General features: G+C 45.9%; 1 protein-coding gene across 3 annotated transcripts in view; it reads left to right on the forward strand.

The window, feature by feature from the left end:
* Positions 1 to 24,298, forward strand: part of LOC135055153 (poly(ADP-ribose) glycohydrolase-like) — a 344,454-nt gene that overhangs the window by 230,813 nt on the left and 89,343 nt on the right. The window lies entirely within an intron of this gene.

A 24,298-nucleotide genomic window follows, 5' to 3' on the forward strand; every position in this document is an offset into this window, starting at 1 on the left:
GGTGCAAGCTAGGTGGCTCTCCTGAGCTGCTTAGAAGTAAAAGTTTAAATAGGTTTTTTATTTTCAGTGAGTCCTGCTGGCAACAGGCTCACTGCATCGTGGGACTAAGGGGAGAAGAAGCGAACTCACCTGACTGCAGAGTGGATTGGGCTTCTTGGCTACTGGACATTAGCTCCAGAGGGACGATCACAGGTTCAGCCTGGATGGGTCCCGGAGCCGCGCCGCCGGCCCCCTTACAGAGCCAGAAGAGCGAAGAGGTCCGGAGAAAGCGGCGGCAGAAGACGTTCCTGTCTTCAAATAAGGTAGCGCACAGCACTGCAGCTGTGCGCCATTGCTCTCAGCACACTTCACACTCCGGTCACTGAGGGTGCAGGGCGCTGGGGGGGAGCGCCCTGAGACGCAATAAAAACGATATAAAAACCTTATATGGTTAAAAAAAATGCATCACATATAGCTCCTGGGCTATATGGATGCATTTATCCCCTGCCAGTTTCCTGAAAAAAGCGGGAGAAAAGGCCGCCGTGAAGGGGGCGGAGCCTTTCTCCTCAGCACACAAGCGCCATTTTCTTTCACAGCTCCGCTGGAAGGACGGCTCCCTGACTCTCACCTGCAGACTACACTACAGAAACAGGGTAAAACAAGAGAGGGGGGGCACTATTGGCAGCTAATATATAATACAGCAGCTATAAAGGGAGTAACACTTATATAAGGTTATCCCTGTATATATATAGCGCTCTGGTGTGTGCTGGCAAACTCTCCCTCTGTCTCCCCAAAGGGCTAGTGGGGTCCTGTCCTCTATCAGAGCATTCCCTGTGTGTGTGCTTAGAGATGAGCGGGTTCGGTTTCTCTGAATCCGAACCCGCCAGAACTTCATGTTTTTTTTCACGGGTCCGAGCGACTCGGATCTTCCCGCCTTGCTCGGTTAACCCGAGCGCGCCCGAACGTCATCATGACGCTGTCGGATTCTCGCGAGGCTCGGATTCTATCGCGAGACTCGGATTCTATATAAGGAGCCGCGCGTCGCCGCCATTTTCACACGTGCATTGAGATTGATAGGGAGAGGACGTGGCTGGCGTCCTCTCCGTTTAGAATAGATTAGAGAGACACTTGATTTACTAATTTTGGGGAGCATTAGGAGTACTCAGTACAGTGCAGAGTTTTGCTGATAGTGACCACCAGTTTTATTTATAATCCGTTCTCTGCCTGAAAAAAGCGATACACAGCACACAGTGACTCAGTCACATACCATATCTGTGTGCACTGCTCAGGCTCAGGCCAGTGTGCTGCATCATCTATTATCATAATATCTATATATAATATTATATATATCTGTCTGACTGCTCAGCTCACACAGCTTATAATTGTGGGGGAGACTGGGGAGCACTACTGCAGTGCCAGTTATAGGTTATAGCAGGAGCCAGGAGTACATAATATATTATATAGTGAGTGACCACCAGACACACAGTGCAGTTTATTTAATATATCCGTTCTCTGCCTGAAAAAAGCGATACACACAGTGACTCAGTCAGTCACATACCATATCTGTGTGCACTGCTCAGGCTCAGGCCAGTGTGCTGCATCATCTATATATATTATATATCTGTCTGACTGCTCAGCTCACACAGCTTATAATTGTGGGGGAGACTGGGGAGCACTACTGCAGTGCCAGTTATAGGTTATAGCAGGAGCCAGGAGTACATAATATTATATTAAAATTAAACAGTGCACACTTTTGCTGCAGGAGTGCCACTGCCAGTGTGACTAGTGACCAGTGACCTGACCACCAGTATATATAATATTAGTAGTATACTATCTCTTTATCAACCAGTCTATATTAGCAGCAGACACAGTACAGTGCGGTAGTTCACGGCTGTGGCTACCTCTGTGTCGGCACTCGGCAGCCCGTCCATAATTGTATATACCACCTAACCGTGGTTTTTTTTTCTTTCTTTATACATACATACTAGTTACGAGTATACTATCTCTTTATCAACCAGTCTATATTAGCAGCAGACACAGTACAGTGCGGTAGTTCACGGCTGTGGCTACCTCTGTGTCGGCACTCGGCAGCCCGTCCATAATTGTATATACCACCTAACCGTGGTTTTTTTTTCTTTCTTTATACATACATACTAGTTACGAGTATACTATCTCTTTATCAACCAGTCTATATTAGCAGCAGACACAGTACAGTGCGGTAGTTCACGGCTGTGGCTACCTCTGTGTCGGCACTCGGCAGCCCGTCCATAATTGTATATACCACCTAACCGTGGTTTTTTTTTCTTTCTTTATACATACATACTAGTTACGAGTATACTATCTCTTTATCAACCAGTCTATATATTAGCAGCAGACACAGTACAGTGCGGTAGTTCACGGCTGTGGCTACCTCTGTGTCGGCACTCGGCAGCCCGTCCATAATTGTATATACCACCTAACCGTGGTTTTTTTTTCTTTCTTTATACATACATACTAGTTACGAGTATACTATCTCTTTATCAACCAGTCTATATTAGCAGCAGACACAGTACAGTGCGGTAGTTCACGGCTGTGGCTACCTCTGTGTCGGCACTCGGCAGCCCGTCCATAATTGTATATACCACCTAACCGTGGTTTTTTTTTCTTTCTTTATACATACATACTAGTTACGAGTATACTATCTCTTTATCAACCAGTCTATATATTAGCAGCAGACACAGTACAGTGCGGTAGTTCACGGCTGTGGCTACCTCTGTGTCGGCACTCGGCAGCCCGTCCATAATTGTATATACCACCTAACCGTGGTTTTTTTTTCTTTCTTTATACATACATACTAGTTACGAGTATACTATCTCTTTATCAACCAGTCTATATATTAGCAGCAGACACAGTACAGTGCGGTAGTTCACGGCTGTGGCTACCTCTGTGTCGGCACTCGGCAGCCCGTCCATAATTGTATATACCACCTAACCGTGGTTTTTTTTTCTTTCTTTATACATACATACTAGTTACGAGTATACTATCTCTTTATCAACCAGTCTATATATTAGCAGCAGACACAGTACAGTGCGGTAGTTCACGGCTGTGGCTACCTCTGTGTCGGCACTCGGCAGCCCGTCCATAATTGTATATACCACCTAACCGTGTTTTTTTTTTCTTTCTTTATACATACATACTAGTTACGAGTATACTATCTCTTTATCAACCAGTCTATATATTAGCAGCAGACACAGTACAGTGCGGTAGTTCACGGCTGTGGCTACCTCTGTGTCGGCACTCGGCAGCCCGTCCATAATTGTATATACCACCTAACCGTGGTTTTTTTTTCTTTCTTTATACATACATACTAGTTACGAGTATACTATCTCTTTATCAACCAGTCTATATATTAGCAGCAGACACAGTACAGTGCGGTAGTTCACGGCTGTGGCTACCTCTGTGTCGGCACTCGGCAGCCCGTCCATAATTGTATACTAGTATCCAATCCATCCATCTCCATTGTTTACCTGAGGTGCCTTTTAGTTGTGCCTATTAAAATATGGAGAACAAAAATGTTGAGGTTCCAAAATTAGGGAAAGATCAAGATCCACTTCCACCTCGTGCTGAAGCTGCTGCCACTAGTCATGGCCGAGACGATGAAATGCCAGCAACGTCGTCTGCCAAGGCCGATGCCCAATGTCATAGTACAGAGCATGTCAAATCCAAAACACCAAATATCAGTAAAAAAAGGACTCCAAAACCTAAAATAAAATTGTCGGAGGAGAAGCGTAAACTTGCCAATATGCCATTTACCACACGGAGTGGCAAGGAACGGCTGAGGCCCTGGCCTATGTTCATGGCTAGTGGTTCAGCTTCACATGAGGATGGAAGCACTCAGCCTCTCGCTAGAAAAATGAAAAGACTCAAGCTGGCAAAAGCAGCACAGCAAAGAACTGTGCATTCTTCGAAATCCCAAATCCACAAGGAGAGTCCAATTGTGTCGGTTGCGATGCCTGACCTTCCCAACACTGGACGTGAAGAGCATGCGCCTTCCACCATTTGCACGCCCCCTGCAAGTGCTGGAAGGAGCACCCGCAGTCCAGTTCCTGATAGTCAGATTGAAGATGTCAGTGTTGAAGTACACCAGGATGAGGAGGATATGGGTGTTGCTGGCGCTGGGGAGGAAATTGACCAGGAGGATTCTGATGGTGAGGTGGTTTGTTTAAGTCAGGCACCCGGGGAGACACCTGTTGTCCGTGGGAGGAATATGGCCGTTGACATGCCAGGTGAAAATACCAAAAAAATCAGCTCTTCGGTGTGGAGGTATTTCACCAGAAATGCGGACAACAGGTGTCAAGCCGTGTGTTCCCTTTGTCAAGCTGTAATAAGTAGGGGTAAGGACGTTAACCACCTCGGAACATCCTCCCTTATACGTCACCTGCAGCGCATTCATAATAAGTCAGTGACAAGTTCAAAAACTTTGGGTGACAGCGGAAGCAGTCCACTGACCAGTAAATCCCTTCCTCTTGTAACCAAGCTCACGCAAACCACCCCACCAACTCCCTCAGTGTCAATTTCCTCCTTCCCCAGGAATGCCAATAGTCCTGCAGGCCATGTCACTGGCAATTCTGACGAGTCCTCTCCTGCCTGGGATTCCTCCGATGCATCCTTGCGTGTAACGCCTACTGCTGCTGGCGCTGCTGTTGTTGCCGCTGGGAGTCGATGGTCATCCCAGAGGGGAAGTCGTAAGCCCACTTGTACTACTTCCAGTAAGCAATTGACTGTTCAACAGTCCTTTGCGAGGAAGATGAAATATCACAGCAGTCATCCTACTGCAAAGCGGATAACTGAGTCCTTGACAACTATGTTGGTGTTAGACGTGCGTCCGGTATCCGCCGTTAGTTCACAGGGAACTAGACAATTTATTGAGGCAGTGTGCCCCCGTTACCAAATACCATCTAGGTTCCACTTCTCTAGGCAGGCGATACCGAGAATGTACACGGACGTCAGAAAAAGACTCACCAGTGTCCTAAAAAATGCAGTTGTACCCAATGTCCACTTAACCACGGACATGTGGACAAGTGGAGCAGGGCAGGGTCAGGACTATATGACTGTGACAGCCCACTGGGTAGATGTATGGACTCCCGCCGCAAGAACAGCAGCGGCGGCACCAGTAGCAGCATCTCGCAAACGCCAACTCTTTCCTAGGCAGGCTACGCTTTGTATCACCGCTTTCCAGAATACGCACACAGCTGAAAACCTCTTACGGCAACTGAGGAAGATCATCGCGGAATGGCTTACCCCAATTGGACTCTCCTGTGGATTTGTGGCATCGGACAACGCCAGCAATATTGTGTGTGCATTAAATATGGGCAAATTCCAGCACGTCCCATGTTTTGCACATACCTTGAATTTGGTGGTGCAGAATTTTTTAAAAAACGACAGGGGCGTGCAAGAGATGCTGTCGGTGGCCAGAAAAATTGCGGGACACTTTCGGCGTACAGGCACCACGTACAGAAGACTGGAGCACCACCAAAAACTACTGAACCTGCCCTGCCATCATCTGAAGCAAGAAGTGGTAACGAGGTGGAATTCAACCCTCTATATGCTTCAGAGGTTGGAGGAGCAGCAAAAGGCCATTCAAGCCTATACAATTGAGCACGATATAGGAGGTGGAATGCACCTGTCTCAAGTGCAGTGGAGAATGATTTCAACGTTGTGCAAGGTTCTGATGCCCTTTGAACTTGCCACACGTGAAGTCAGTTCAGACACTGCCAGCCTGAGTCAGGTCATTCCCCTCATCAGGCTTTTGCAGAAGAAGCTGGAGGCATTGAAGAAGGAGCTAAAAGGGAGCGATTCCGCTAGGCATGTGGGACTTGTGGATGCAGCCCTTAATTCGCTTAACAAGGATTCACGGGTGGTCAATCTGTTGAAATCAGAGCACTACATTTTGGCCACCGTGCTCGATCCTAGATTTAAAGCCTACCTTGGATCTCTCTTTCCGGCAGACACAGGTCTGCTGGGGTTGAAAGACCTGCTGGTGACAAAATTGTCAAGTCAAGCGGAACGCGACCTGTCAACATCTCCTCCTTCACATTCTCCCGCAACTGGGGGTGCGAGGAAAAGGCTCAGAATTCCGAGCCCACCCGCTGGCGGTGATGCAGGGCAGTCTGGAGCGACTGCTGATGCTGACATCTGGTCCGGACTGAAGGACCTGACAACGATTACGGACATGTCGTCTACTGTCACTGCATATGATTCTCTCAACATTGATAGAATGGTGGAGGATTATATGAGTGACCGCATCCAAGTAGGCACGTCACACAGTCCGTACTTATACTGGCAGGAAAAAGAGGCAATTTGGAGGCCCTTGCACAAACTGGCTTTATTCTACCTAAGTTGCCCTCCCACAAGTGTGTACTCCGAAAGAGTGTTTAGTGCCGCCGCTCACCTTGTCAGCAATCGGCGTACGAGGTTACATCCAGAAAATGTGGAGAAGATGATGTTCATTAAAATGAATTATAATCAATTCCTCCGTGGAGACATTGACCAGCAGCAATTGCCTCCACAAAGTACACAGGGAGCTGAGATGGTGGATTCCAGTGGGGACGAATTGATAATCTGTGAGGAGGGGGATGTACACGGTGATATATCGGAGGGTGAAGATGAGGTGGACATCTTGCCTCTGTAGAGCCAGTTTGTGCAAGGAGAGATTAATTGCTTCTTTTTTGGGGGGGGGTCCAAACCAACCCGTCATATCAGTCACAGTCGTGTGGCAGACCCTGTCACTGAAATGATGGGTTGGTTAAAGTGTGCATGTCCTGTTTTGTTTATACAACATAAGGGTGGGTGGGAGGGCCCAAGGACAATTCCATCTTGCACCTCTTTTTTCTTTTCTTTTTCTTTGCATCATGTGCTGATTGGGGAGGGTTTTTTGGAAGGGACATCCTGCGTGACACTGCAGTGCCACTCCTAGATGGGCCCGGTGTTTGTGTCGGCCACTAGGGTCGCTAATCTTACTCACACAGCTACCTCATTGCGCCTCTTTTTTTCTTTGCGTCATGTGCTGTTTGGGGAGGGTTTTTTGGAAGGGACATCCTGCGTGACACTGCAGTGCCACTCCTAGATGGGCCCGGTGTTTGTGTCGGCCACTAGGGTCGCTTATCTTACTCACACAGCGACCTCGGTGCAAATTTTAGGACTAAAAATAATATTGTGAGGTGTGAGGTATTCAGAATAGACTGAAAATGAGTGTAAATTATGGTTTTTGAGGTTAATAATACTTTGGGATCAAAATGACCCCCAAATTCTATGATTTAAGCTGTTTTTTAGTGTTTTTTGAAAAAAACACCCGAATCCAAAACACACCCGAATCCGACAAAAAAAATTCGGTGAGGTTTTGCCAAAACGCGTTCGAACCCAAAACACGGCCGCGGAACCGAACCCAAAACCAAAACACAAAACCCGAAAAATTTCAGGCGCTCATCTCTATGTGTGCTGGGTGTCGGTACGATTGTGTCGACATGTATGAGGAGGAAAATGATGTGGAAGCAGAGCAATTGCCTGTGTTAGTGATGTCACCCCCTAGGGAGTCGACACCTGACTGGATGGTAGTAATTAAAGAATTACGTGACAATGTCAGCACTTTGCAAAAAACTGTTGACGACATGAGACAGCCGACAAATCAATTAGTGCCTGTTCAGGCGTCTCAGACACCGTCAGGGGCGCTAAAACGCCCATTACCTCAGATGGTCGACACAGACCCTGACACGGATACTGAATCCAGTGTCGACGGTGACGAGACAAACGTAATGTCCAGTAGGGCCACACGTTACATGATCACGGCAATGAAGGAGGCATTGAACATTTCTGACACTACAAGTACCACAAAAAAAGGGTATTATGTGGGGTGTAAAAAAACTACCAGTAGTTTTTCCTGAGTCAGATGAATTAAATGAGGTGTGTGATAAAGCGTGGGTTTCCCCCGATAAAAAACTGCTGATTTCTAATAAATTATTGGCACTATACCCTTTCCCGCCAGAGGTTAGGGCACGTTGGGAAACACCCCCTAGGGTAGATAGGGCGCTCACACGCTTATCAAAACAAGTGGCGTTACCGTCTCCTGATACGGCCGCTCTCAAGGAACCAGCTGATAGAAGGCTGGAAAATATCTTAAAAGGTATATACACACATACCGGTGTTATACTGCGACCAGCGATCGCCTCAGCCTGGATGTGCAGCGCTGGAGTGGCTTGGTCGGATTCCCTGACTGAAAATATTGATACCCTGGATAGGGACAGTATATTATTAACTATAGAGCATTTAAAGGATGCATTACTATATATGCGAGATGCACAGAGGGATATTTGCACCCTGGCATCTAGAGTAAGTGCGATGTCCATTTCTGCCAGAAGAATGTTATGGACGCGACAGTGGTCAGGTGATGCGGATTCCAAACGACATATGGAAGTATTGCCGTATAAAGGGGAGGAGTTATTTGGGGTCGGTCTATCGGACCTGGTGGCCACGGCAACGGCTGGAAAATCCACCTTTTTACCCCAGGTCACCTCTCAGCAGAAAAAGACACCGTCTTTTCAAACCCAGTCCTTTCGTCCCTATAAGGGCAAGAGGGAAAAAGGCCGCTCATTCCTGCCCCGGGGCAGAGGAAGGGGAAAAAGACTGCACCATGCAGCCTCTTCCCAGGAGCAGAAGCCCTCCCCCGCTTCTGCCAAGTCCTCAGCATGACGCTGGGGCTCTGCAAGCAGACTCGGGCACGGTGGGGGGGCCGTCTCAAGAATTTCAGCGCGCAGTGGGCTCACTCGCAAGTGGACCCCTGGATCCTGCAGGTAGTATCACAGGGGTACAACCGAGACGTCTCCCCCTCGCCGGTTCCTGAAGTCTGCTCTACCAACGTCTCCCTCCGACAGGGAGGCAGTATTGGAAGCTATTCACAAGCTGTATTCCCAGCAGGTGATAATCAAGGTACCCCTCCTACAACAGGGAAAGGGGTATTATTCCACGCTGTTTGTGGTACCGAACCCGGACGGCTCGGTGAGACCAATTTTAAATCTAAAATCTTTGAACACTTACATAAAAAGGTTCAAATTCAAGATGGAGTCACTCAGAGCAGTGATAGCGAACCTGGAAGAAGGGGACTATATGGTATCTCTAGACATCAAGGATGCTTATCTCCATGTCCCAATCTACCCTTCTCACCAAGGGTACCTCAGGTTTGTGATACAAAACTGTCATTATCAGTTTCAGACGCTGCCGTTTGGATTGTCCACGGCACCACGGGTCTTTACCAAGGTAATGGCCGAAATGATGATTCTTCTTCGAAGAAAAGGCGTATTAATTATCCCTTACTTGGACGATATCCTGATAAGGGCAAGGTCCAGGGAACAGTTAGAGGTCGGAGTAGCACTATCTCAGGTAGTGCTACGTCAGCACGGGTGGATTCTAAATATCCCAAAATCACAGCTGATTCCAACAACACGTCTACTGTTCCTAGGGATGATTCTGGACACAGTCCAGAAAAAGGTGTTTCTCCCGGAGGAGAAGGCCAGGGAGTTATCCGAGCTAGTCAGGAACCTCCTAAAACCAGGACAAGTGTCAGTGCATCAGTGCACGAGAGTCCTGGGAAAAATGGTGGCTTCTTACGAAGCGATTCCATTCGGAAGATTCCATGCAATAAGGGCCATTTACAATGCCCTAAGTCAAGCAAGGCCTCTGCTTCAGGGTCAACCGGTATTGATCCAGTCGGACAACATCACGGCTGTCGCCCACGTAAACAGACAGGGCGGCACAAGAAGCAGGAGGGCAATGGCAGAAGCTGCAAGGATTCTCCGCTGGGCGGAAAATCATGTGATAGCACTGTCAGCAGTGTTCATTCCGGGAGTGGACAACTGGGAAGCAGACTTCCTCAGCAGACACGACCTCCACCCGGGGGAGTGGGGACTTCATCCAGAAGTCTTCCAAGTGATTGTAAACCGTTGGGAAAAACCAAAGGTGGACATGATGGCGTCCCGTCTCAACAAGAAACTGGACAGATATTGCGCCAGGTCAAGGGACCCTCAGGCAATAGCGGTGGACGCTCTGGTAACTCCGTGGGTTTTCCAGTCGGTATATGTGTACCCTCCTCTTCCTCTCATACCAAAAGTACTGAGAATCATAAGAAGGAGAGGAGTAAGAACGATACTCGTGGCTCCGGATTGGCCAAGAAGAACTTGGTACCCGGAGCTGCAAGAGATGCTCACGGAGGACCCGTGGCCTCTACCTCTAAGGAAGGACCTGCTCCAGCAGGGACCTTGTCTGTTCCAAGACTTACCGCGGCTGCGTTTGACGGCATGGCGGTTGAACGCCGGATCCTGAAGGAAAAAGGCATTCCAGATGAAGTCATCCCTACCCTGATCAAGGCCAGGAAGGATGTAACTGCAAAACATTATCATCGCATTTGGCGAAAATATGTTGCGTGGTGTGAGGCCAAGAAGGCCCCTACGGAGGAATTTCAACTGGGTCGTTTCCTACATTTCCTGCAAGCAGGATTGTCTATGGGCCTAAAATTAGGATCCATTAAGGTTCAAATTTCGGCCCTGTCGATCTTCTTCCAAAAAGAACTGGCTTCAGTGCCTGAAGTTCAGACGTTTGTCAAAGGGGTACTGCATATACAGCCTCCTTTTGTGCCTCCAGTGGCACCTTGGGATCTCAATGTAGTTTTAGGGTTCCTAAAATCACATTGGTTTGAACCACTTGCCACAGTGGATTTGAAATATCTCACATGGAAAGTGGTAATGCTGTTGGCCCTGGCTTCAGCCAGGCGCGTATCAGAATTGGCGGCTTTATCCTATAAAAGCCCTTACCTGATATTTCATTCGGATAGGGCGGAATTGAGGACTCGTCCTCAATTTCTCCCTAAGGTGGTTTCAGCGTTTCACATGAATCAACCTATTGTGGTACCTGTGGCTACTAGGGACTTGGAGGACTCCAAGTTGCTGGACGTAGTCAGGGCCCTGAAAATATATGTTTCCAGGACGGCTGGAGTCAGAAAATCTGACTCGCTGTTTATACTGTATGCACCCAACAAGCTGGGTGCTCCTGCTTCTAAGTAGAGATGAGCGCCTGAAATTTTTCGGGTTTTGTGTTTTGGTTTTGGGTTCGGTTCCGCGGCCGTGTTTTGGGTTCGACCGCGTTTTGGCAAAACCTCACCGAATTTTTTTTGTCGGATTCGGGTGTGTTTTGGATTCGGGTGTTTTTTTAAAAAAACACTAAAAAACAGCTTAAATCATAGAATTTGGGGGTCATTTTGATCCCATATTATTATTAACCTCAAAAACCATAATTTCCACTCATTTTCAGTCTATTCTGAATACCTCACACCTCACAATATTATTTTTAGTCCTAAAATTTGCACCAAGGTCGCTGGATGACTAAGCTAAGCGACACTAGTGGCCGACACAAACACCGGGCCCATTTAGGAGTGGCACTGCAGTGTCACGCAGGATGTCCCTTCCAAAAAACCCTCCCCAATCAGCACATGACGCAAAGAAAAAAAGAGGCGCAATGAGGTAGCTGACTGTGTGAGTAAGATTAGCGACCCTAGTGGCCGACACAAACACCGGGCCCATTTAGGAGTGGCACTGCAGTGTCACGCAGGATGTCCCTTCCAAAAAACCCTCCCCAATCAGCACATGACGCAAAGAAAAAAAGAGGCGCAATGAGGTAGCTGACTGTGTGAGTAAGATAAGCGACCCTAGTGGCCGACACAAACACCGGGCCCATTTAGGAGTGGCACTGCAGTGTCACGCAGGATGTCCCTTCCAAAAAACCCTCCCCAATCAGCACATGACGCAAAGAAAAAAAGAGGCGCAATGAGGTAGCTGACTGTGTGAGTAAGATTAGCGACCCTAGTGGCCGACACAAACACCGGGCCCATTTAGGAGTGGCACTGCAGTGTCACGCAGGATGTCCCTTCCAAAAAACCCTCCCCAAACAGCACATGACGCAAAGAAAAATAAAAGAAAAAAGAGGTGCAAGATGGAATTGTCCTTGGGCCCTCCCACCCACCCTTATGTTGTATAAACAAAACAGGACATGCACACTTTAACCAACCCATCATTTCAGTGACAGGGTCTGCCACACGACTGTGACTGATATGACGGGTTGGTTTGGACCCCCCCCAAAAAAGAAGCAATTAATCTCTCCTTGCACAAACTGGCTCTACAGAGGCAAGATGTCCACCTCATCATCACCCTCCGATATATCACCGTGTACATCCCCCTCCTCACAGATTATCAATTCGTCCCCACTGGAATCCACCATCTCAGCTCCCTGTGTACTTTGTGGAGGCAATTGCTGCTGGTCAATGTCTCCGCGGAGGAATTGATTATAATTCATTTTAATGAACATCATCAGCAAGAGAGAGGTAACATCAGCAACACAGAGGTAGCCACAGCCGTGAACTACCGTACTGTACTGTGTCTGCTGCTAATATAGACTGGTTGATAAAGAGATGTCGTAGTATGTATGTATGAAGAAGAAAGAAAAAAAAACCACGGTTAGGTGGTATACAATTATGGACGGACTGCCGAGTGCCGACACAGAGGTAGCCACAGCCGTGAACTACCGTACTGTACTGTGTCTGCTGCTAATATAGACTGGTTGATAAAGAGATGTCGTAGTATGTATGTATGAAGAAGAAAGAAAAAAAAACCATGGGTAGGTGGTATACAATTATGGACGGACTGCCGAGTGCCGACACAGAGGTAGCCACAGCCGTGAACTACCGTACTGTACTGTGTCTGCTGCTAATATAGACTGGTTGATAAAGAGATGTCGTAGTATGTATGTATGTATGTATAAAGAAGAAAGAAAAAAAAACCACGGTTAGGTGGTATACAATTATGGACGGACTGCCGAGTGCCGACACAGAGGTAGCCACAGCCGTGAACTACCGTACTGTACTTTGTCTACTGCTAATATAGACTGGTTGATAAAGAGATGTAGTAGTATGTATGTATAAAGAAGAAAGAAAAAAAAACCACGGGTAGGTGGTATACAATTATGGACGGACTGCCGAGTGCCGACACAGAGGTAGCCACAGCCGTGAACTACCGTACTGTACTGTGTCTGCTGCTAATATAGACTGGTTGATAAAGAGATGTAGTAGTATGTATGTATAAAGAAGAAAGAAAAAAAAACCACGGGTAGGTGGTATACAATTATGGATGGACTGCCGAGTGCCGACACAGAGGTAGCTACAGCCGTGAACTACCGTACTGTGTCTGCTGCGACTGGATGATAAATAATGATATAAAAAATATATATATATCACTACTGCAGCCGGACAGGTATATATATTATATAATGACGGACCTGCTGGACACTGTCTGTCAGCAGAATGAGTTTTTTATAGAATAAAAAAAAAAAACACCACACAAGTGAAGTCACACGACGAGTGTTTAACTTTTTCAGGCAATCACAATATAGTATACTACTAACTATACTGGTGGTCAGTGTGGTCAGGTCACTGGTCAGTCACACTGGCAGTGGCACTCCTGCAGCAAAAGTGTGCACTGTTTAATTTTAATATAATATGTACTCCTGGCTCCTGCTATAACCTATAACTGGCACTGCAGTGCTCCCCAGTCTCCCCCACAATTATAAGCTGTGTGAGCTGAGCACAGTCAGATATATAATATATACATAGATGATGCAGCACACTGGGCTGAGCAGTGCACACAGATATGGTATGTGACTGTCTTGTACTCCTGGCTCCTGCTATAACCTATAACTGGCACTGCAGTGCTCCCCAGTCTCCCCCACAATTATAAGCTGTGTGAGCTGAGCACAGTCAGATATATAATATATACATAGATGATGCAGGCATGCAGCACACTGGGCTGAGCAGTGCACACAGATATGGTATGTGACTGAGTCACTGTGTGTACCGTTTTTTTCAGGCAGAGAACGGATATATTAAATAAAACAACTGCACTGCTGGTGGTCACTGTGGTCAGTCACTAAACTCTGCACTCTCTTCTACAGTATCAGCCTCAGGTCAATCTCTCTCTCTCTCTCCTAATCTAAATGGAGAGGACGCCAGCCACGTCCTCTCCCTATCAATCTCAATGCACGTGTGAAAATGGCGGCGACGCGCGGCTCCTTATATAGAATCCGAGTCTCGCGAGAATCCGACAGCGTCATGATGACGTTCGGGCGCGCTCGGGTTAACCGAGCAAGGCGGGAAGATCCGAGTCGCTCGGACCCGTGAAAAAAAACATGAAGTTCGTGCGGGTTCGGATTCAGAGAAACCGAACCCGCTCATCTCTACTTCTAAGCAGACGATTGCTCGTTGGATTTGTAGTACAATTCAACTTGCACATTCTGTGGCAGGCCTGCCACAGCCAAAATCTGTTAAAGCCCATTCCACAAGGAAGGTGGGCTCATCTTGGGCGGCTGCCCGAGGGGTCTCGGCTTTACAACTTTGCCGAGCAGCTACTTGGTCAGGGGCAAACACGTTTGCTAAATTCTACAAATTTGATACCCTGGCTGAGGAGGACCTGGAGTTCTCTCATTCGGTGCTGCAGAGTCATCCGCACTCTCCCGCCCGTTTGGGAGCTTTGGTATAATCCCCATGGTCCTTACGGAGTTCCCAGCATCCACTAGGACGTCAGAGAAAATAAGAATTTACTTACCGATAATTCTATTTCTCGTAGTCCGTAGTGGATGCTGGGCGCCCATCCCAAGTGCGGATTGTCTGCAATACTTGTATATAGTTATTGTTACAAACAAATCGGGTTGTTTATTGTTGGAAGCCATCTTTTCAGAGGCTCCTACGGTTATCATACTGTTAACTGGGTTCAGATCACGAGTTGTACGGTGTGATTGGTGTGGCTGGTATGAGTCTTACCCGGGATTCAAGATCCTTCCTTATTATGTACGCTCGTCCGGGCACAGTATCTTAACTGAGGCTTGGAGGAGGGTCATAGGGGGAGGAGCCAGTGCACACCAGCTAGTCTAAAGCTTTTACTTTTTGTGCCCAGTCTCCTGCGGAGCCGCTATCCCCCATGGTCCTTACGGAGTTCCCAGCATCCACTACGGACTACGAGAAATAGAATTATCGGTAAGTAAATTCTTATTTTTTCTTTCTCTCTGTTTCCCCCTTCTCTCTCTCCTCTCCCCCTCATCCCTCTCTCTCTCACCTCTCTGTATCTTCCCCCATCTCTCTCTCTCCATGTCTTTCCTTTCTTTCTTTCTTTCTCTCTCTTTCTTTCTTTCTTTCTTTCTCTTTCTCTTTCTTTCTTTCTTTCTTTCTTTCTTTCTTTCTTTCTTTCTTTCCTTCCTTCCTTCCTTCCTTCCTTCCTTCCTTCCTTCTTTCTTTCCTTCTTTTTCTTTCTTTCTTTCTTTCTTTCTTTCTTTCTATCTCTCTCTGTCTCCCCTTCTCTCTCTCTCTCTTCCCTTTTACTGATATACAGTAAGTATGGCAGGGAAGGTTAGGGTTAGGCACTAGGGTGAAGGTTAGTGTTATGCTACGGGAGGGGGAGGTTAGAATTTAGCTGTGCAAGGGGAAGGTTAGGGTTAGACTGCATGAGGAGAGGGTTAGGGAGAGGGTAACGGGTAAGGTTAGTTTACTTACCAAGACGTGTGTGTATTTTGATCGCCGGCATCCTCACTGTTGGGATCCCATACCCAACCCATAGCGGGGCACATATAGACATATTCACATTCGGACATATAGACACAGGTACATACGGACATACAGGAGCACATTCAGACATAGGCACATAAAGACATAGCAGAGCACATATAGGTATACTATAGACACAAGAGGACATACAGAAGCACATACGTAAATAGGCACATACGAACATATAGGAGCACATAAAGACATAGCAGAGCACATATAGGCATACTACGAGTACATACAGAAATACAGGGTCACATACAGACATAGAGTAACACATTTGGACATAGAGGAGCACATACAGACATAGTGTAACACATTTGGACATAGAGGAGCACATACAGGCATATCCACATAAGAACACCCATGGATGCCACCCCACAGAACAGGTCGCACCACCACATCACTAGTCACGCCACCCTGGTCATACCCCTGTGGGAGAACACAATAGGCCTTTCAGCAATTTCATCTCCAGGCCCATGTGGACCTTAATCTGGCACTGCCCAACATGCACTAAGTTTAAGCTACTCATCTTAACTATGTGGGTTGCAAATACTGGGGGTAGGCACGTTATTGGGCAAGGTAAAAGGGGCTGAGAGGTAAAGGGTCATTACCGTGTATGGTAAAAGGTTAATTGTTTTTTTAAGAAGTCTTAGTATAATTTACTATTGAATTGCTATTGTTGAGCTGAGCACTCAACCCTGTCAATGTGCTAATTGAAGTGTTCCTAACAAGAGTACCACATTTCAGTCCTTATTGTCACAGTAAAGTACGATGATACTGTTGAACTAATCGCATTTAGTTAAATTGCAGCAGGAGCGACTCCTGAGACCATCTGTTCCGGCATAATAAAATGCATTTATTAGTCACATTTGTATAATTTATTATCCAAGATTGAAAATTTACTTTAATGAACTAGTGAAGGTTTAGCAAGTAGCAGTAGGTCTCCCGGTGTAGACTTCATCTACTCACCTGTCCAGGGATTAGCAAAGAGACCTGCAGAAAAGTATAAAGAAACCCAACCTCCAGGAAAAAGAAAATGTATCTACTACATCCCATCACTCTTACACTTACCTGGGTACCACACCAGTACACATTATGCAACACAGTACCCCCAATTCACAATATGACATACAGCGTCCCCAGTTAATATTATGTCACAACTAGAGATGAGCGAGTTCGGTTCTCAGAGAACCGAACCCCCCCCCCCACCCCCGGACTTCACGTTACGAGCCTGGATCCGAGTCAGGCTTGTGTTTTCCTGCCTGACTCGGAAACCAGAACGAGGCAAAACGTCATCATCCTGCTGTCGGATTCTCGCAGGGTTTGGATTCCATATAAGGAGCCGCACTTCCCTGCCATTTTTACTCCAGCATTGGAGAGTGTAGAGAGAGGACGTGTCTCCGTCCTCAATGTCCTCAGTGGAAGTGTCTTGTGCTGCATCTGTCCTCTGCTGCCGTATGTCCAGTGCTGCTGTACAAATCCAGTCCAGTGGTGCTGTGTTGTGCTGCATCAATCCAGTGGTGGTGTGTTGTGCTGCATCAGTCCTGTCACAGTGGTTGTGTCCTCTGCTGCCGTATGTCCAGTGCTGCTGTACAAGTCCAGTCCAGTGGTGCTGTGTTGTGCTGCATCAATCCAGTGGTGGTGTGTTGTGCTGCATCAGTCCAGTCACAGTGGTGGTGTCCTCTGCTGCCATATGTCCAGTGCTGCTGTATAAGTCCAGTCAAGTGGTGCTGTGTTGTCCTGCATCAGTCCAGTGGTGGTGTCCCTGTGTTGCTGTATATGTCCAGTGATACTGCCATATACTGTATGTCCAGTGATACTGCCATATATGTCCAGTGATACTGCTGTATATGTCCATTGATACTGCCATATATGTCCAGCGGTACTGCCATATAAATCCAGTGATTCTGCTGTATAATCCCAGTGATCCTGCCATATAAATCCAGTGGTACTGGCGTATAAATCCAGCCCAGTGATACTGCCGTATATGTCCATTGATAATGCGGTATATGTCCAGCGGTACTGCTGTATAAATACAGTGATCCTGCGATATAATTCCAGTGATCCTGCTGTATAATTCCAGTGGTCTTGCTGTATAATTCCAGTGGTACTGGCGTATAAGTCCAGTCCAGTGATACTGCCGTATATGTCCAGCGGTACTGCCGTATATGTCCAGCGGTACTGCCGTATAAATCCAGTGATTCTGCCGTATAATTCCAGTGGTACTGGCGTATATGTCCAGTGGTGCTGCCATATAATTCCAGTGATACTGGCGTATATATATATATATATATATATATATATATATATAAATATACCTTGCTGCAAAGCGGATTACTGAGGCCGTAACAACTATGCTGGTGTTAGACGTGCATCTGGTATCCACCATTAGTGCAGTGGGACTGCAGTGCCAGCCATAGATGGGCCAGGTGTTTCTGCCGCACACTTGTGTCGCTTAGCTTATTCATACAGCTACCTCATTGCCCTCTTTTACTTCTTGGCATGATGTGCTGTTTGGGCACTATTTTTTTTTTTTTAAGTGCCATCCTGTCTGCCACTGCAATGCCACTCCTAGATGAGCCAATTGTTGATGTCGCTTAGCTTAGTCATACAGCTACCTCATTGCACCTCTTTTTCATCTTTGCATGATGTGCTGTTTGGGGACTTTTTTTTATATCTGCCCTCCTGTCTGACACTGCAGTGCCACTCCTAGATGGGCCAATTGTTTGTGTCGCTTAGCTTAGTCATACAGCTACCTCATTGCACCTCTTTTTCTTTTTTGCATGATGTGCTGTATGGGGCGTAGTTTTTTAAGTGCCATCCTGTCTGCCACTGCAGTGCCACTCCTAGATGGGCCAGGTGTTTGTGCCGCACACTTGTGTTGCTTAACTTAGTCATATAGCAACCTTGGTGCACCTCTTTTTCATCTTTGCATGATGTGCTGTTTGGGGCGTGATTTTTTAAAGTGCCATTCTGTCTGACACTGCCGTATAAGTCCAGGGGTACTGCTGTGTTAGTCCAGGGGTACTGCTGTATAAGTCCACCAATTGCAGAATTTTTTAAAAATGACAGGGGCGTGCAGGAGATGCTGTCAGTGGACTGAAAAATTGCGGGCCACTTTCGACATTCAGCCACTGCATGCCACTACTAGATGGGCCAGGTGGTTGTGTCGCTTAGCTTAGTCATACAGCAACCTCATTGCAATTCTTTTTCTTCTTTGCATCATGTGCTGTTTTGGGCCTATTTTTTAAATCTGCCATCCAGTCTGCCTCTGCAGTGCCACTCCTAGATGGGCCAGGTGTTTGTGCCGCACACTTGTGTCGCTTAGTTTAGTCATACAGCCACCTCGGTGCAACCTTTTGGCCTAAAAACAATATTGTGAGGTGTGAGGTGTTCAGAATAGACTGGAAATTAGTGGAAATGAATGTTATTGGGGTTAATAATACAGTAGGATCAAAATTACCCCCAAATTCTGTGATTTTAGCCGTTTTTATGTTTTTTTCAAAAATCATCCAGATCCAAAACCAAAACACGAAAGGGTGGTTTTGGCAAAACCAATCCAAAACCAAAACACGAGCAGGGAATTAGAACCAAAACCAAAATACAAAACACGAAAAAAAGTGCCCACCGCACATTTCTAGTCACAACACAGTGCCCCCAGTTCATGTTATGCCACACTATAGTGCTTCCACATCATACTGTGCCACATTACTGTACCCCAGATCATATTATGTAACATTATAATGCCCTCTAGTTAATTTTATACCATATTACAATGAGCAGGTCTAGAGGCATAACTAGATATATTGTAGGCCCCAAGGCAAACATTTGTAAGGGCCCCTATGTACCACCAATGGTGAAAAATAACACATGTAACTTTGACAGGGAAGGTGGGCCCCTCTCAGCTCTTCCCTCCTTGCACCTATGGTAGCTACACTCTTGGTTACACCTCTTAATTACTTTAGCATGTCTTATGTACCTCAGGATTTGAGAGAAAGGTGCAATAGTTTTATATTGTATATACAAGTACAATCACATAATAAAATGCCCTTACATGAACAACAAAAACTTGGAGGTTCTCTGAAATTCTTGGATTATAGACACAGATGGAAAATCCTCTGCCCAGTACTATCACAGGACGATGTGCAGTCCTCCCAATATCAGGCTCCCAACATCAGGACAGTGCATATTGGGAGAACAATTATATCTGCATAAGAAAAAAGAGGGATACCGTATACTGGTTTAGGGGGTCATTCCGAGTTGTTCGCTCGCTGCCGTTTTTAGCAGAATTGCGATCAGGCTAAAAACCGTCAGTTCTGCGCATGCGCTAAGTACTTTCACACAAAGCTATGCAATTTTACACAGGGCCGAGCGACGCTTTTCCGGCGCTCTGCTTATCGGTGAGTGATTGACAGGAAGTGGGTGTTTCTGGGTGGTAACTGAGCGTTTTCCGGGAGTGTGCTAAAAAACGCAGGAGTGCCAGCCAAAAACGCAGGAGTGGCTGGAGAAACGGGGGAGTGGCTGGCCGAACGCAGGGCGTGTTTGTGACGTCAAACCAGGAACCAAACAGTCTGCAGTGATCGCAATCTAGGAGTAGGTCTGGAGCTACTCAGAAACTGCAGGGAAATATTTAATTGCAGAACTGCTAATCTTTCGTTCGCACTTCTGCTAAGCTAAGATACACTCCCAGAGGGCGGCGGCCTAGCGCGTGCAATGCTGCTTAAAGCAGCTAGCGAGCGATCAACTCGGAATGAGTTGTGTAGAAAGAGTGGTTTAGATACTGTATGACCTTCAGGTACTGTAATATATACTGTTTTTCTGATTGTCACCAATTTTGAGAAAAAAAAAATGTGTAAATGTCCTTTGAGAGTCTAATCTTCTAAAAAAAATAAAAATAAATGACGGACATTACCTTTAAGTCTAAAGTTGGATACTGTGATTTCATTTTGATTTTTAGGTGACATTGTACCTACTGCAGTAATATAAATGGCTCGTTTTTTGTACTTTAAACTATTTTTTTTTTCTCAATTCAATTTAGTTTATTAGAGTGTTTTGTTAATGAATTACAGTGATGCAATGTTCTGTCCCATTAATGGAAATGGCCATTTCATCAACCTTGTTATGTGGCTGGCTGGCTTCCACCTGCCTCCTTTGGCCAATCCTCTCCTTCTGCCACACTTGGTCTTCCCGATAAATCACATTCTGTACGACAGAAGCTTCGTGACTCAAGCTTAATGGATGGAACTATGCAGTTTTAATTTGCACAAGAGCTTGAGATATTAGAAAGAGATTACATTTCCTGTGATTTTTGCTGCATCTGCTTAGTATCAGCTGGGTAATGGTTATTACAGGAGTCGGTTTTCAAACATTTCCAGCTACAGGATGACTGAGCAGGAGCTCTGGCAAATTTCTTGTCTTGAAGGGCTTAGGTACAAAGTTTAATTAGTTTGCTCTATATACATTTCTATTGCTGATTGACTACAAAAATTGTGTTAATGCCAGTTATGTGGTGTTTGCAGATTGTCTGTTTCAGAGATATACATTTTAGCAGTGACACAGTTAAAGCTACCACCTAGTAAACCAGTGTGTACAGTACATGTACACAGAATTGGAAAGTGATGTGACTTTTGCATAAGCAAGCCAGAATCCCTTCCCTGAGGGTCTCAATAGAGGCAGATTTGAGACAGCTGGCAGAGCAGTCTCACATGTGGCTACAGCAGGGCCGAAACTAGGATTCTGTCATTAAGGGAAAGGCAGTAATTTGGCGCCCCCGCAACACCCTTATTCACATTAACCCACAGAAGTACCCCATATTCATGTTAAATCGCACAGTAGTAGTGCTTATAGTGTGACCAGTACAAACAGTTTCCCCATGGATCAGACTGGAGAGTTATAGGTACATCAGCGTCAGTCGCTCACTCAGGAGTACAGCTTGCTCCAATTCCCTACAGCAGAGTGGCCCTAGTCCTGGCAGCGGCCACAGCTCCCTGTACATGGAGCTCCAGTGCTGGCCATCTTCGAAAGGGTGCAATGCCTCATGGGATTTGTAGTTGATCTTTTACTGCTCAGAGTCTGAGCAGTAAAAGATTAACTACAAACCCTACGCCACTCCTTTTCCTTATCTGTCCAGCCAGGTGCTGTATGTGTCCAGCCAGCCAGGTGCTGTAAGTGACCAGCACGCCCACTCTAATCCAGGGCCTGAGTCATGTGCCCCCAAGCTGTGATTTGTCATAAACTGGGATTGTGATTCTCAGCATACCCAGTGTGCTATTTATGCTACAGCTGTTAACAGGGCCATCTTCACAGCAGTGTAGGCCCCTGGGCAATGCATAGGGGCTCCTACCCTATTGGCAGCTGTAATGGGGGAAGGGGCAAACTCAGGATTTATAGGGAGGGGGTTCCAAATATGTGCAAGAGATATATATATAGGATGAATGGGGAGAAAGTTAGAGAAGCATGGGAAGAAAGAGACATGGAGAGAGACACGGGGGAGTGAGACACATATGGGAAGAGAAACATGGGGGAAGAGAGAGACATGGAGAGAGAGAGCGCAAAAGACATTGAGTAACAGGCTGGTAGTCTTTAAACCAATACAGCATGGTGGGCAAAGACTATAATGAAAGGTGGTGCACAGTGAAATTGTCCTTGGGCTATCCCACCCAGCCTGATGTTGTATATTAAAAGGGACAATCACAGGGACTGCAACTTTTGTGACTGAAGTGCTTGGTTTGTTTGGGCCCCCACAAAACCAGGTACCAAAGGGCTTATGGTGGCTAACAGTGTTGTTAATCATTTCTACAGTTGTAAAATGTAATTATCATCCTCACTCTCATCAGTTTTAATATCATGATCATCACACAATATTTGCTCAGCCTCACTGGAATTAATCAAGTCTCTGTACTTTGATGTAATTGGTGGCAAATGACTTGTTCATAGAATTTGTAGTTCAATTTAATGAACAACAGGTTTTCCACATATTTAGGAAGTAGCCACCTATGATGATCGCTCACAGGGTTCCTGGCTTTTTGAGCACACACTGGAGGGTGGGCAGCTTAAGTAAAGCAAAGTTAGTTTGTACAAGGAGCTCTAAATTACCTTTCGATCCTCTAAGTCAGTGGTGGCCAACCTGTGGCTCTTGAGCCTCATGCGGCTCTTTCTTTATTCAAATGTGGCTCCCAACACTCGAAGTCACATGACCACAAAAGATCCAGAAACTGCTGCACTCCAGACAGGCAGCAGCAGCACTACGGAGACTGAGAACTGGGAGAGCCAGATACTAGAGGTGAGACACCCACTGGCAAACAGAGGACACATAAGGGGCTGCTGCAACGGCACGAGGTGTATTTTCGGGGGGGCTGTAGTGACACATAGGGGTCCTTGCAGGAGTGACACAGGAGAGTGCTGGCAGGAGTGACACATGAGGTAGCTGGCTGAAGTGACACAGTAGGGTATGTGGAAGTGGCTTTTTAAATGTATTTTATGTTGGATCGGGCTTTAAAAATGTATTTTATGTGGATTTGGCTTTTTAAATGTATTTTATACCAGAGGCGTGGACTAGCAGGCACAAGGCCACACCCCATTTTTGCATGTGCACCTGTGGCTTGATGTCGGCTCTTTGATGTGCCTAACAAGATTTTTTGGCTCTTTGTTTCTGACTGGTTGGCCACCCCTGTTCTAAGTATTCAAAGGTACTTTGCTAATTTATACATTATCATTAAAATAATCATCTGCCATTCTAATGATGTTTACTGTATCAGACTGAGTCACAGTAGAAATGTCAATATATGTGGCTAATTCTTTTATGCCTGACCAGATGTCATAATGTTGTGTTTCACTCTGGACCGCTAAGTTGACTGATCATCACCAGTGGGTCTCTTGGAAACGGTCAGTTACTGGGCTGCAGCACTAGTACTGGGTTGCTGCTAATACTCTTCTGAAGAAATTATTTTTTTACAGTTAAGAATTCTTTTGGGTTGCAGATAATGGGAAAGAAAACATACTGCAAGTTTATTGGCATTAATTTCTTAAGGGGATATTTACTAAGCAGTGATAAAAGTAGAGAAATGAGCCAGTGGAGAAGTTGCCCATGGCAACCAATCAGAATTGACATACCATTTATAATTTGCATACTTTAAAAATATACAGAGCAGCTGATTGGTTGCCATGGACAACTTCTCCACTAGCTCACTTCTCCACTTTTATCACTGCTTAGTAACTGTCCCCCTTAGTTTTTTTACACACACTGGCAATTTGTTTTCATGCACTAAAAGGAACAGGTCTCCTTTGTGAGAATTGTTTTGGGTTACAGATGATGGAAGGATAGCACACAACACAGAACAGTAATTTATGCTGCGTCACTCATCTCAACACACACTACTTGAAATACAGAATAATATTTTTAAATTCAGTAAGAAAGACTGCATTTTATTTCGTTTTAGACAACAGGAATTTTTTATTTTTTTATTATTTAACCTGAAAAAATTCAAAACAAAGAGGTCATCCTGAAGTGCAGCAGTATCAGACACAGTAGACAGAATGTTTGCTATTTTTTGGACAGATAAACAAAATAGTATACTGCGCAATGATGTATTTCCTAGAGGAATAAAAAGAGTGCAGTCCGTTTATATGACAAACAAAACAAACACACTGAAAATA

This window comes from Pseudophryne corroboree, chromosome 3, assembly GCF_028390025.1.
Source record: "Pseudophryne corroboree isolate aPseCor3 chromosome 3, aPseCor3.hap2, whole genome shotgun sequence".
Lineage (NCBI taxonomy): Eukaryota > Metazoa > Chordata > Amphibia > Anura > Myobatrachidae > Pseudophryne > Pseudophryne corroboree.